Genomic DNA, 12777 nt, shown 5'->3' on the forward strand with positions numbered 1-12777 from the left:
CTCGCTTTCTTCTACATGTATATATCAAGTACATTTTTAATTCCTCGGAATAAAAGACACACAATCCTTTCAAAATAAATGCTGGAAGCAGTAAGTATTCATTGGTAATTTGTCATTATCAGAACCTTTCGGGTTTAACCAAATTGTACAAGCAAAACGTGGGTGCCATTAAATCTACTCATTGGTCTAAATTTTTGATGGCAGGCTCTCGCTTCCCACCATCCGAAGAGTTATCTCAGAGTGCCCCACAGCCATTTCATGCTCGAATGAGCGTTTTGTGGCTGCAAGCGTGACTCCTCCCCCTCGCTTGAGAGGAAGCCCCGCCTCACAGTGCTGCCAGCCAATCCGACTGGGTAGCTGCTCTCCGGTTCCTGCAGGGACAAGAGCTGCAGTGGACAGAAGAAGAAGTGCAGGAGGACACCTGAGTCAAAGTCCAGGCTCCGGTAGGAGATGGGCCCAGAGGTGTTCAGGAGATCCCAATGCTGGGAGAGTAGGGAAGGCCAGGGGGATCGCCTAAGGGCCCATTGGTAAGGGAGGTGTAAAATTCTGGCCGTGAACTAATTATTGGTAATAAAGTGTTACTTTCAGGTGGTACAGCATCATATGTAGTTCCCTATATTTATCCACATACATCATTATCTCTGTACAGAAATCACTTTGAATAAATATTTACCATGGATATTGTGACTCTGTGGGAATTATGATGTGAATTCTGGAAATCCAGAAATTAAAGCAGAATTCTTGAAACCACGATATGTGACATGTCAAAAGGATACATTTTTTTAAACTTTAGCATTCATGTTGTGTGCCTGTTCTTGTAGGACCGATTAGTTTCCATAGAAACTGCACTGCTTTAAATGAATGCAATAGCTTGTGTGTGAACTGCGTTTTCACACAAATTAGATTGGATTCCAAGAAAAACACACATGCCTTGGCCTGCATTACACCAGAATGCCCATGAATTTTGTTGATTTGCGTGTTTTATATGTTCTTTGCCTGCAACGTATTGGCTTACACGAGGAAAATAGGCCCTCCATTTAACAGACTACCTCCAGCAAGGGAACAGAACATCTCAACCAAGTTCGAGCTACATTTCTCAACCGCACATCAAGCGCTTTATTCTTCCCTTAACACGCATGGCGGGTTATTTTTTCAAAGTGTCAGTTCCGGTGAAAATCCTGTCGGTACTGGTAGGAAAATTCACGATATATTCAACCTCTTTTATAATATTTTTTTTTCTCCACATGAATCACACTGCGCTCGAGAGGGCTTACCTCTGATAGGCTCGCCCCAGGAAAACTTAAGCTCTGAAATCAGTGGGACGCTCTTTTTAAATGCCTCCCCAGCACTTATTCCAAGTCAAATCGGGGGGATGGCTGCCAGAATGTCAGCACCACACCTTACCGAGGGAGCCTTCAGCAAACTTCTCGATGGTGCTCAGCAGAGACCGGAAACACTCTCCCCATGATGGGGCATTCAGCAAAGTGACCAACCCCACCTGGGAGCCTGTGGTTGCGATTGTCAGTGCCAGCCCGCTCCATTACAGGACGAGGCTACAGGGTCGTAAGAAGATTCTTTGGACTACCAAGATAAATCCATCTTCTCATGTCCCCCTCAGCACCTCTGAACACAGCCCTCGCACCTCCACGGTGATCTCACTCCCACCCAAATCACAAGATCACAGCATTTATCATACGCTCCACCATCCACCCCCCCCCCCCCCCCCCCCCCCCACCATTATCCTTCCTGTAGCTACGGTGCCCCTCAAATGCCCGCTCTCACTTACCTCCCACGCATGCCACACTTCATCTACATTTGACAATGCATAATTCCCATCTGCACACTTACAATCTGTCTCATTGCATGACAAAGCAAGTATAGCTTGCCAGAATGATGCCGGAGCTCAAGACCCCAACCCCATTCCAGGAATGAATCTTTGAGCTGGCCAGCGAGGATCTGCACTGCTTCTGTGTAGACAGCGAGACACAAGCGAGAACCCTCAACGCATCCAGCTATTGCGCAAGCCTCACGGGAGTGACCTTTGTCCTATCAGCATCCCCCTGTCCCGCACTAATGCCATCTCCCTTCCAGCATGTCAATCAGCAGACCAACCCGACCATCCTCACAGCCGCTGGAGACCACTGACCCGAGCAGCTCCGAAGCAGATATCTCCGAGACCAGCATTGAAAAGGCGTCACACCTGTCATCCCCACCCTCCACCAGTGCGACTTGTTGGGATTAAGTAGCAGGCAGGCTTCTGGGTCACTCAGTGGTGAGCACCTCACACCTGATGATCCACAGCCGGCAGAGATAGGGTTATCCCAGGCATCCGGCACTCAGAGGGATGTCGGAGCCCAGGACTCTACTGAGACCCTGACTGATGACGAACCCTGGATCGGATCGTCCCAGTGATGCTGGAGCTACAGAGGCAGAGTGGTGAGCATCAGGAAGGGATGACAGAATCCCGAATCCCTTCTCAGACTGCAAGGCTGACTGGAGGAGTTTCACCGCCTTCTGTCCGAGGAGATGACGTCATCAGGCCAACGCAACAAGGCCAACACTGTGAGGGTTTCACCAGGAGCAGAGACCTTGGGACAGGACATGCACTCCATGTTGTGGCATGAGCTCCATGGTGCAGGCACTAGTGGGAATCCAGGAGTGTGCTTTGTTTAGAAAATAGATTTGGCAGAATTAAAGAAGACAGCTCAAAACATTTCTGAAATGATTTTAAAATTGAAAAGGAAGTCAGACACATAATTTAGCAGGCTACCTTTGGGAAATAAACATTTTTTAAGGGAAAGAAGGCAAAAATCAAATGTGCTAATGCCTGGAAGCAAAGAGGGATGTTTGATTTCTGTCTTAAAGATATTCTAAGAACATTCCATTGGGCTGTAAAATGTCTCCAGATAAACTGAATAAGATAGGATAACTAAAGCAGACACAGACGTTATGATGAAATAGAAAGTAAAACTTGATAATCTTGTCATTACCTGACACAGAACTGTCCTGGGGGAAATAAGCAAAGATCTTGATGAAGGCTCCTTTTGACTCTTAATTTTTGAGAGGATTTTAGAATAATTTTTGAATGACGCTTCCTTTTAAAGACTGCTGGATTTAAAGCCAGCTCAGTCAAGGCCCAATTAGGGAAGAAAGAAGTACAGCATTTAGGCTATGTGATATCACACGGCAAGCGAGAACTTCCCGGTATACAAAAATGCCCGGGCCAATAGATCTACGAAGAGTTAGACAATACCTGGGTTCATTTTGTTACTGTAGGACTTTCATAAAGGATTTTGCCAGACTAGAAGTGTCCATAAAAAACAGCCCTGAAATGTGCATTCGTACATGCCCCAGTTTGGGATTGCCATTCTTGGGACAGGAATTTCACGAGCAAAACTCACCAGGAAGGCTATTTTAAAAGAACGGATCATTTCTAGCTAGGTTACAAACAGGCTTTGGTAATAAACCTACGCAGGCAAGATCAGAGTTTTAAATAAAACTTTTTTAAAAAATTAATAGAGAAATCAAGGCACCAGAGAAACTGAAAGGGAATCTTAAATTGACCATGAAAGAGAGGATTAAAAAAAAACACGCCTCAAATTTGAAACTCGAAAAAAGGATAAGGAGAATGAAATATGTCACAACAATTGACCAAAAGATGGAAAAGAAATAGAAAGGTAATGGTTAGCATTGCACCCTGCAGCCTATTACTCTAACAAACAATCAGCAGTTGCTGTTAGATATAGAAAATCCATATAGAACACTCCTTAGTGCAGATTCTGAATATGGGAAGATTGAAAACGGTTTCAGATGCTAGAAAGGGCTAAAGGGGAGAGTCTATTCCTTCAATGAGCAAATGACAGTAGTTAAGGATGAGGGAAACAATCCAGTGGGATATGTGAACATCGAGGAAAGGTATCATGTATGTATGCAGACAGAAGTTGAGGAGGTGAATAGGGTAAGAGAAGAGCCATTAGAGGAGGCTGATGCAACCCCGTATGTCAACAGGTCACAGCAGAGTGAATGGAGAGCCAAGAACAGGATGGGTGATAGTTGACCAAGGCAAGACCAAATGAAAAGAGAAATTGAGGTGGTTTCTATGGATATAAGGACAGAGTTTCTTTTGAAGAAGAGATGAAGTAGACTCCGTAGAAATCTGAAAGCTGTTTGAATTGGCCAATTCTGGGTGCGAGTATGATGCATCTGACAAACCCAGATTCCACCCAAGTGGGTAGGACCATACAAAATAACTATGACCAGTGATACATGCGCTTCCGTGGACATACAAAGAGGAGGGTGCTGGACACACTAGTGACAACCAAAGCGCTTTACTAATTGATCTTGTTTTATAGAAAATTAACACCAGCCAACCAGTGATGTCTGCGACAGTCATTTGCTTAAGTTTACAGAATATTAACAGCCATATTGATTCTCCTGAGATTGATGACATTAATCACAGGAATGGGCGATGTACCCGCTCGCTCAACATCACCAGAGAAGAATCAGTTGTTACGACACTCTGGGCTAGTCCGCGGTCAACTCCAGCCCAACTTGACCTCAGAGTCACAACACAAGTGAATTAACCAATAATTCTTCAGAAAACCCCTAAAGTCTTTGGTCCTTGACTGCCCGATAATTACAGTCGCCAGGTTTGTAAGTTTAAACACAATTACTGTTTATTTATAACAAGAACTAGAATGAAATATGCAGCAAATACAACTATTATCTAATTCCTAATTCCCCGCTTTAACTTGCCCTCACCCTCTCCACTCATACACACACACAAGACAGAGAAACACAGAGGGGAAGAAAGGGGTAAAAATTGATAAGTGAAAGAACAAAAGAGTCTTTGTTTCAGGCATTTTTTTTTAGTGCCGTACTCCTCTTCAAACATTGCTTTCAGTTCAAGGTTTTTCTGTAGATTTGTTCAGGTCCCTGTAGTTTCAGAAATACAGGATCCACAGCCTTTCTGGCATGAGGGAGAGAGAGGGAGAATTGATCTTTGTTTGCAGCCTGTAATGGCTTTCCTAGAAATTCATTCATTCAGATTCTCTGCAGTTCCAGGAATCCAACCTTTCTGCAGAAAACACAGAGAAAAGAGAGAGACCTGGCCCTGTGCTTCCAGGAATTGAACTGAGCTCCTTGAAACTCTGAAAATCATTCCTTTGGGATATAATCCAGCCACCACATGTTACCCGGCAGAGTACAGACTTTTGGCCAATTCATGGGCCGCGAGTCAATCAATCAAACCGAGTCCCATCCCATTCTCTCTTTCTCTGGTGCCGAAATATCTGAAGCTCCTGTTCAAACTAGCAGAGTCTTACAGAGTGTTCTCTCCTGTAACTTCTGAATTCTTCATTTTCTCTGCTGTTTGACTTAAAGATACATGTCCATTAATCACCCATCGATCAAAAATGATAATGGCAACATAAAAGTAGGGAGGAATAAAGATATAAACAGGAGGGACTCAAGGCCTTGTCACCACCCACATTGATTGCCCCACCTTGCCCAACAATGAGTCCAGGACAACAGAAGGAGTTGTATTAATTAATGAGAATAAGATTTTGTATTGCAATGTGCACCATGAGCTGGTACCCATAGTCCTAAACATCACAAACATAGCCATGCCTCACTGGTGCCTGATTTATATTCAAGAACTGGTCTTAATGGATCAATTAGTGGCCGAAGCAGTGCAGTCAAATGGTGGAGCATGGCTAATAACTGCACTGAAAAATAAAGGAAACAAAATGAAATAAAACAGTTTAAAATGCAGCTTGATAAATGATGCCATTACAGCATTTAATACCGGAACTTCCATTGAGCTAGCAACTGTCGACCAGAAAGTCTGCATGTTAAGCTTCCAACGAACAGGATTCTGGATAAAAGGAAAGGGATTCAGTATGCTCAACCAGGCATAGACCGAGACATAATAATTATCTTTATTAGTGTCACAAGCAGGCTTGCATTAACACTGCAATGAACTGACTGTGAAAATTCCCTAGCACTCACACCCTGGTGCCCGTTCGGGTACATGATGGGAGGATTCAGAATGTCCAATTTTCCCAACAAGGAGGAAACCGGAACATCTGGAGGAAACCCATGCAGACACGGAGTGTACGTACAGACTCTGCAGAGACATTGACCCAAGCCGGGAATCCTGGCGCTGTGAACCAACAGTGCTAACCACTGTGCTACCGTGAAACCCATATGACATGGTGGTAGAAATGTACTTTTCTAGTCAGCTATAACCATGAGAGTAAGAGAAGATGATAGAGGTTTAATTGAGAACTCATTAAGAATAATTAACTATAATCATATTAAGCATTACTTCAGTGCAACAATAGCTGGGAATCCACTAAGGGTTAATCCAGATAATACTCTTTAATTTGATTTCTTAGATTTCACATTTTGCAAGTACAAGGTCAGTGAAGTCAACTAGCTAAAAGGCCCCATTGTATGGTAAAAACTGGGCGGCTGTCCAGTATGAGTCGTCCCATTTCTATAGTAGCAGCTAGTCTAGGGCTGTGTTTTTCTAATTAAATTGGCAAGCGATGGAATGGGAAATTGGCACCAATATATTTAAATACATATATCTCTTAAATTGATGGGCAGACAGTTTGGCCGAATTGAGTGAATTCTAAATTAGTTAAAGCCAATCAGAAGTAAAAAGAAGGCCAGACCTTAAGATAATAATCTCCTTAAGAATCACTTACCAGGATGGAAAAACTCATTCCGGAATCACCCCATCTATATTTCTGAAACCTATTTCTTTGCTGCTTGTTTTTGCTAATCACCATCTTTCTTTTGTTTAAATCACTTAGTTCTGTTATCCTGTGTATTATGATTTGAAGAATTACCACGATCTGTAATTGAATGAAAATCAATCTGACTAGCGTGCTGCAGGACTAGTCGAAACTTTCTAAATGTTGTATTGAAAACAAGGTTACCAATGGCACAGCTGACAAATAAAGTACAAGTGGACTTTGCCAAAAGGCACAGATTTGACCACTGTTATTTGGGAACTGAGAAGGGATAACGGATATCCAGGGTTCCGAATAGACACAGAGACCCATCACACGGATACTTGAAACTTGGCCCCTCTATTAGGAGGTCATGCAGTCACCGCTAATAAATAAATTTGGATAGGGAAATAAGTGTGATATCTTAGCACCTATGAATCATGGGCGGTTGAATAGACTTGCAAAAATCTGAGGCAAGTTAGCGATGGAATAGTTTTACTATGGGTTACAAATGAACTTCTATTTAACCCGTCACAGGTTGACCCGATATCGGTTCAGGGGATTAACACAGGTATATTATACTAGTATCGTACTGCATGTATTATGAATAACAATATGATAATGGGCACGGTTTTCGTGATACCCATTGTTACCATATTAACACTCGGCACAATGTTACAGAGTTCCAATATTTATTTATTGGTGTAATTAGAGGAAGTCACTATATCACATATACCTACAGTAATAGAGGATTACACGATTAGTACAACGTTAAAGGGGTACAAAATGGGGGGCACTTCTGTGGTATGCGCACATCTATTATCTGACAATGAAGAAGCAAGGTGCGGATCTAATGCAGTAACCAATTTTACAATGGAAATGATATGGGCCTAAAAAGGATCAACCCATATTGCATACATTGGTGATGGAAGGTATTGTGTAACCACAGGACTTCGAGAATGCCAACGGCAAAAAACAGGTATGCTCTCTGTTCAACCATTCGGTGTGTTTACACCCACAGGTGGCAGCAAGAATAGGGAAAGTAAAATGAATTTAAATATATAAGAGAGAAACAGCTTATATGGATAACATAAAAGATAACCTAAAACAATACTTGAATCACTGAGGTTATACAATCAGACCACTACCGGAGAACCTGATCAGAATTCGGACACAAACTCAACGAGTGTACAGATCATGCCATACACTCCAACAACGAATCAAGGCTTCAACAAACGTGAATGAAGAAATAGATTTCTCTGCATTGTGGGAGGATCGGTGGAAATGGGGTACAATCCCATGGATTCGCATTATCTCCCCTGCCCTAATTATAATACAAATTATATTAAATATATACCTACCATATATTATTCTTCAGAGTAAGAGGACACAAAAGAAATGGAAATGGAGAGTTAGGCTTGGTATTTAGGGCAACAAGGTAAGAGAACAAGTGCCTATAATAAATGACTTAATTATGCAGATGGGCTGAACACCTACCTTTACGAACCTAAACTGGATCTCTGGCCAATATCAATGGTGAAGGGGAGTAAAGGCATCTGTATGTTGCCCATCTTAGGTTCAGCTAAGGGCTTAAAGTGTGTGGGGGGGGAGGGGGTGGGGGGTTGGGGGGGGGCTGTTGTGGGAAGACTAATTATTAGAGTTTATTAGCAACAATTTATGAGGGCAATTACCACTTATTCTAAGGGGTTTTGAATCTATATAGTGCAGTACAGGATACTAAAGCAATAAAGAATATTTCATAAAGATGTCAGTTAAAGGCTGATGTGGCACTATCTACAGCAGTCAGCATAAGGATCAAGCAACATGTTCCAGTTTAACCAGATTTCAATCATCTTAACAGCTTGTTCTTAAGACACAATCTACAGCAGTCAACATAAAGGTGAGCAAATATGTTTTTCGAACTCGACCGAAGGACCAGACACATTTATTGGGTCTGGCACCAAGTAAGGAGGGTAGGGAGGTTAAGGAGGAATCCTTAGTAAGATGAAAGGTAGATAAGGGTAGATAACACTCACTCTGACTGGGTGCACACACGTAACTTGTTCAATGCACAATTTAAAACAGACATAATCCAATGTAAACTACATCCTTGTCTATGTAGCCACACAATGTTACCTGATTCTTTATGTTGACAGAGTCAGCTCCAAAGGTCTTTCCCTGAAGCTGTGTTTTCCCAATACGTTGGTCAATAATCGATCGTTCTACACCTGAGGCTCCTTTGGTTATTTCATGAGAAAGAGAAAAACCACAGCACCAGGAAACTTCGGGGGCAACCATCACAGAGGAGGAACACTGTGGCCAGAGCTCAGAGAAGAAGATATCCATGCCAAGGGATTGTAGCCTGGCCAGCCTTCAGCACGAGTGTGGGTAGTACCTAGACCTCAGCAGCGAGTTTGAGTCATCTCTGTACTATATTCTCAGAAATTGCGATTAAGCTAGCTCGTCTGAATAAAGTAGAGTTGTCTTCAATTCAGGTGTCTTTTTTGTATCTGCCTAAGCCAATTGAGCAGGGTCTTAGTCAACATAGCACAAAGCAAAGGATTTAGCAGAACAAGGAATCAATGATATGAAGGGTTATTGCAATCTTCATCACCCTTCAAACTTGAAGGTCAAATGATTGCACCTCAAATGTTAAACAGAGAGACAGAGCAACTGACATAGGCTTCTAAATTTAAAAAAAACTGTGAAACAAGAGAGACAATACAAAAGGGAGAAACAATTCATGCTGTTTTCAGGGTGTATGCCATGCAGGATCAACGCGGGAGTTATTTTTTTCCTGAGTCAGGAAATTAAGGCGAAAGCCACTTGTGCATCTTTAGTATATTCCTCTCACGTTTCTTGCCACTTTCAGTGTTTCTCATGCCTGACAAGTCCCCACTGGCCTTGTTTACATTTGTCAAATTGGCAACAAATGTGAGTTTCCTGATTTTCCATTCTCTTTACAGTGTGTCATTTTGGTGCATGTATATTTGGTGAATGACCTGCCAAGGCAAAAGGCATGGTTTTGCAGGAATTATATGTCAGCATATCTACTAATGTGATACCTACAGCTTTTAAGTGCTTTTTCAACCTCATTTTTCTTCCATAAAGACCGCCTTGATTTCTGACCACCTTTCACAGCGTCAAACCACCCACCGGGGCATCGGAGGGGTAGGAATGGCTTTCCCTGTGGAAAGGCTGTTAAATGCCATTATTATGAAGAAGGGAAAGCAGCACAAACTAAGGAGAGTTGGAAACACTAATGGAGGATGCAGTCCAGTTAGAATTACTTCCCTACCCCCCCCCCCCCACCTAAATAATTATACAACCAGCATAGGTCTACCTGAGGAAAGCTGTCAAAACAGAGTTAGTCATTAAAAATGCAAATATCTGTGACCTGTTGAAGAAAGATTGAAACCGCACACATAATAATCTCTCAGTGAAAATGATGGTAACTAATTACCTCAAGGCCCATGGTGATAAATTGACCTATACTTATTCTTGGACAAGGTCAGTCATGATTCATGATCCCTTGCAGTTAATTGCATTGAGGCAGGCAACATGCAAACTTTGTGCTAGCTCTTCCTTTTTCTATTTGCAGTATACAGTCAAGTGCAATTTATAGTCGACAGCAAGCCCCAAAACGTGTGAGCCTGCCAAATGTTCCAGCCAGCCTCCTGTTCTTAAAGGTAGCCTGTCCTTCCTAAAGGAGCTGCACTGACAGAAAGGAGGCTGAAGCTGACTGCCTGGACTGCAAGGAAGTAGAATACTTGAGGACTGAGAGAGAGCAAACCTCAGTTCATCAAGGTGGAGCTGGAGTCATTGAGTTAGACCATGTGTTCCCAAACTAAAAACCCCTTCAATTCTGAGGTTGGTCCGGCTGATGCGTGAGCGGAGCCAGGGAGACTCGAGAGCAGCAGGGGCTGGAGGGGTGATGGGGGGGGGGGGGGGGTCAGGGAGAATGGTGGCCTAAGAAGAGCCAGGGCCAGGGCTGGGGAGTGTGTGTGTGTGTAAATGGGTGCTCCCAGTAAAAATGGCAAAAGAAGGTAACATTGGAAGCATTTGTTGAACAACAGATTTTTAAAAAAATCATAAATGTATACATTTAAGACATTGAAACATCTTTACGTTTCTTTTTGTATGTTTGTGCCCATTGCATAATAATAATCATAATTTTTTATGGTTTAATTCTTTAATATAATAAGAATGTTTCTCAGCGGTTCCTGCAGCACTCTTGGGAGGTCAAAGGATTCTGTGGCTGGAAAGGTTTGGGGAAACATGAGCTAGACAGAAGGGAGAAAGGCTGTGCTTCCATGGGGGGTGCCAGAAGGCCATCAAGGAATGCTTTCCAAAGGAAATTATAACAGGTTGGAAATGGGGGTCAATGTAAAGATTCAACAACCCATGACCCAGGTTGAGGTCAGTTAATACATCTTCAACGAGCATCTCCTATCCATCACTCCATCAGTTTCTTATGTTACTCAATGCAGTACAACCCCATCATTCATCAATCAGCAATTCCCAACATTTAGGACTCTAATCTAAAATTCAGAGACTCCCAATTGCCCTCATATACCTGAGAATGGTGACATCCTGGCGGTAAAGGGAAGTTCTCACATGGAAAGCAGAGTCTGAGCAGATGCCCTCAGACAGTTTGTCTTGGGGTGAAAGAGTCCCAGATACATTCTCCCTGCCTCCTCCTCTTCCTCCTCCAAAGGTGGCCTCCACATACCCAGTGTCAGTGGCAATGTTGGGGAGGGTTCCCCAGACAACCACAATCTTGAAGCCACACAACAATGGATATGGAAGATCTCCCTGGAGAGGTCCCACAGTGGGCCTAAAGGCCAGCAAAACATCTGCTCCACAACATTCCCTGTGACTTTGGTGTGCACTTGAAAGATATTCACTGTCCATCATCAGAATGATGTATCAAATCAGAAAATCTTGGCATCTGCACGCTGCCATATTTTGCCACTGTTCTGTTTTTCCCAGGTGAAACTCACTTTTATAAAAATTTCCAGCACCTGCTTGAGCCAAAGTGTACCTTCCCTTTAAAAGGTGCAGGCTGGCTTCAAGTAATGCAGCTAAGTTTGAACTCATCCGAGTCTATTATGATTTTGCACCATTTGCTCAGTCAGACAGCCGGTTGACAAAGTTTGTGTGACTGCGTGCTTCAGAATCAACGGGAGCAGGTAAATTGAACGTAATGATTCCCGTACTTATTTCTGGAGGGCTTATTCAAATTTATGACCGTTGTTTGTTTCTTCAGTTTGAAGTTGCCTACTCACTAAAAATAATGTGATACCAATTGATTATTCCCGTATCGTTCATAGCAACCATACAACGCAGGTCCACACATTTTAACAACAAGGTACAACAAAGTGTTCCACTTCTTACTTGTGTGAACAACCCAACTAGCATCAGAAACCTGATTGTATACCAACCTGAGTTTTAGAATGGGTTGTTCAACTGACTGAAGGGCCAATTATTTATCATTCAATCAAGTGTCAATCCCAGAGTTCACATTTCTCTACTTCGATTCACCCATTGCTATTTAATAACGATTATTTGAGTCAATATAATCACAATCATCGGTTTAGGTTTTCCGAGCATATCCACTTGCAATATAGGTAACTGTTCATTTTACTGTTAGACGACAAGGATGTAAGATCAGACACGATTGGAAAACAAATAAAGAGCGCTTTACAATTGTGAAGTGACTAACTTTAGTACTTCTTGTTTTTTGTCAAATTTTACAATAGATTATTGACTCATTCAAGTGGATGATTTTCTTCAATGAGTGATATTTTTTGGCAGCACATATTTTAGACACCTTGATAGAATGTGGTTCAGTGCAACGTTAAAAGGCCTTAGCAAATTATGGCTTAGATATTGGATTTGTACACAAAACAGTGCAATATTTTTGCAACTCACACCCTCTACTGAATACAATGCTCGTGGCAATGGTCCCAAATTCAGGCTGGAAAGTTGGAGGACAATCCATCCGTGGCAATGACATGCTTGGCGTCAGGGGCCC

This window comes from Scyliorhinus torazame, chromosome 15 (assembly GCF_047496885.1).
Source record: "Scyliorhinus torazame isolate Kashiwa2021f chromosome 15, sScyTor2.1, whole genome shotgun sequence".
Taxonomy (NCBI): domain Eukaryota; kingdom Metazoa; phylum Chordata; class Chondrichthyes; order Carcharhiniformes; family Scyliorhinidae; genus Scyliorhinus; species Scyliorhinus torazame.